Source organism: Sorex fumeus, unplaced genomic scaffold, assembly GCF_029834395.1.
Source record: "Sorex fumeus unplaced genomic scaffold, SorFum_2.1 ptg000007l, whole genome shotgun sequence".
Lineage (NCBI taxonomy): Eukaryota > Metazoa > Chordata > Mammalia > Eulipotyphla > Soricidae > Sorex > Sorex fumeus.
Genome location: NW_026606064.1, coordinates 4151562 through 4154938, shown reverse-complemented (window position 1 = coordinate 4154938; position 3377 = coordinate 4151562). Strand labels below are relative to the sequence as shown.

The following is a 3377-nucleotide window of genomic DNA, read 5'->3' as shown; positions in this document are numbered from 1 at the left end:
TTATACAATAATCAAGTACCCATCCCTCCACCAGTGCCCATCCTCCACCACCACGGGTCCCAGCATCCCTCCCACCCTCCATTTCCCTTCCCCGTCCCACCCTCCCTCTGTGGCAGGGCATTCCCTTTTGTCTCTCTCTCTCTCTCCTTTTGGGTGCTGTGGTTTGCAAAAGAGGCATTGAATGGCAATCATATTTGGTTTATAGTCTACTTTCAGCATGCTTCTCCCATCCTGGGAGGATCCTCCTAGCACCCTTTATTTGGTGCTCCCTTCTCTATCTGAGCTGCCTTTTCCCCTAGCATGTGTGGCTGGCCTCCAAGCCATGGAGTAAACTTCCGGTTACCTATCTCGGCTATTCTTGGGTGTTAGTTTCCTATTTTGTTACTTTATGTTTCCCAGATTAATGCAATCTTTCTATGTCTGTCCCTCTCTTTCTGACTCATTTCGCTTAGCATGATATTTTCCATTTAGTGATAGCACAGCGGTAGGGCATTTGCCTTGAATGCGGCTGACCTGGCTGACCTAGGTTCGATTCCTCCACCTCTCTCGTAGAGCCCAGCAAGCACCCGAGAGTATCTTGCCCGCACGGCAAAGCCTGGCAAGCTCCCCGTGACATATTCCATATGCCAAACACAGTAACAACAAGTCTTACAATGGAGACTGTGCCCACTGGGTCCACTGGACCAAATCGATGAACAATGGAAGGACAGTGCTACAATGCTACAGTACCACTTGTATGTAAATTTCATGACTTCATCTTTTCTAACGGCTACATAGTACTCCATTGTGTAGATGTACCAAAGTTTCTTTAACCAGGACTATAAATTCTTAACCCTCCATTTTAAGGGTTAAGGTTTAAGAATATGGACCACACTGTCAATGCTTTCTGAAATATAAATAACTATATCAAAGTTTTTTTTTCCTATCTCCTCAGAGGGAGAAAATATACACTTACTTAATTAGTTTTTTGAGAGCCTCTTTCACATCCTTATTCCTAAAACTGTAAATCATGGGGTTCAACATGGGGAACACCACCGTGTAAAAGGTGGAAGCAATTTTGTCTGAACCCACAGAATAGTTAGATCGAGGGCAAGCATAGATATAGAGAATGGAGCCATAGTACAAGGTGACTGAGATGAGGTGGGAGGAGCAGGTGGAGAAGGCTTTGAGGCGACTCTTTGTGGAGCGAATCCTCAAGATGGTGGCGATGATGAAGACATAGGAGGCCAGGATGAGTGTAGTGGGGGTGATGACATTGGAAGTCAGGATATAGTACATTAAGCCCTGGTGGTCATTCTTTTTGCCACAAGCCAACTTCACCAGGGGAAGCAAATCACAGAAAAAGTCTTTAATCACATTGCCACTGCAGTAGTTCAAGGAAAAGATTCTTTTGGTAAGGATAGAAGAGTTGGTAAATCCCCCACAGTATGAGGCAGCTACCAAAACCGCACATAACTTGATGGGCATGGCCTGAGCATAAATCAGGGGCTTTGAGATGGCCATATAGCGGTCATAAGCCATGGCAGCCAACAGGTAGCACTCGCTGTAGGCCAGCCCAGCAGAGAAGAAGAACTGACATAAACAACCAGCAAAAGAGATGCTTTTGTCTTCAGAGATGCAGGTCACTATGATCTTCGGAGTGTAGACAGAGGAATACCAGAGATCCAGAAAGGACAGGTTGCCAATGAGAAAATACATGGGTGTGTGCAGCCGGGAGTCATTGCAGATCAACACTATGAGGGTGGTATTTCCTAGGAGGGTCATTGAGTACGCCCAGGAAGAGCACGAACAGGACCAACTGCATCACGGGGTCTGTTGTGAAGCCCAGCAGGATGAACTCTGTGACTGTGTGATTACTCCTCTCCATGACTATAGGGAACCTCACCTAAGAAGTGAAGAAACAATATTATAGCTTTAGTCACCACTCTGAATGCTAAACTTGTAAATTTGTAAACTTGTAAGCTAGTAAACTTGAAGTTCAAGATTCCATATTAAAATACTCATTTTTGGAAAATATTTTCATTGTCCACAAACCTTTTAGAAATGATTATAATTGCATTGTTAAGAGATAACCTTAAGAATTTTACCAGAACGAATATAATCAAGGGTTCTATATCATTTGAGGGATGTAGGGAAGCTACTTTTATATGAACAAAAGAATAGAAGTAAAGAAAGGGATTGCTTTGTTTATATTTTAAGTGCTTTATTTCAAGACATTTTGGCTATTTGTTATTTTGATAATTCTTATATTTTTGTTCCCTTGCATGGAAGCATTGATTGTGGTTTAAGCTTTGGTTAGTTTAACTAAGATCATTGGGCATTAAGACTACCTCACTTCAACGATTCTCTGTTTCATAACTAATAATATGCACTTTCAATTTTTGAAGTTGATTTTCATTTCTCTTTGGAATGACTAAAATAAGAGAAAATATATTCATGCTACATGTTTTTTGTACTTTGTCCATCTTCATAAATGTAAATTTTCTTTTTTATTAAGTATGTGATTTCATAAGGTGCTACTTTATACCTGAAGTACTGAAAGTCCCTTATTTTATTCGATATTTTTAAACATAAAGTAGTTTTCTTTCAGTCCTCATATATTTGGAAAACTCTAAAAGCAATGTAGATTTAGTTTTTCACCATAGTGTATATGTGCAATAGAAAATATTCAAAAGATTATAAGAAATATTTTTAAGGAAAATACACACAGAAGGATAACATAGCATGATAGAATTATAAAGCATTGCACACAGGATTGTACCTTTTTATGTACATACATATTCAACAGTATTCTAGTAAAATATAGTATTGTATAATAGTAGTATTGTACATATTTGGCAATAAAATATATATATAAAATAGTGTGAAGGTAAATTTTAAATGTAGGAATTTATAAATTCATTATAAAGTAGTCCTGGAAACATTTAAAATTTTCATTGTTTTCACATATACATTTGGATTTGATACTACACTTGACAGGGCTGGACTCATAGCACAGCAGTTTGGCGTTTGCCTTGCGGGAAGCCAGCTTGGCTGAACCAGGTTCTGTTCCTCTGCCCCTCTTGCGGAGAGCCCGGCAAGCTACCGAGAGTATCTTGCCCACAGAGCAAAGCTTGGCAAGCTACCCGTGATGTATCCAAAATGCCAAACACAGTACAAGAAATATCACAATGGAGACCTTACTGGGTCCGCTTGAGCAAATCTATGAACAATGGGAAAACAGTGCAGTGCTACCGCACTTGACTGTACTCAGAGCTTACTCCTGGCTCTGTATTTGGGTCATTACTGGGAGGTTCTCAAGTGACCATACATAGTTCTGGGGATCAAATTTGGGTTTGTTGTACACAAAAGAAGCACCTTAACTCTTGTACTATATT

General features: G+C 40.1%; 1 pseudogene; it reads right to left on the bottom strand.

Annotated features, from left to right (window-relative positions):
- Window positions 1-951: 951 nt before the first annotated feature.
- On the bottom strand, window positions 952-1867 carry LOC130045109 (olfactory receptor 9G9-like; annotated as a pseudogene).
- Between the last annotated feature and the right edge of the window lie 1510 nt (window positions 1868-3377).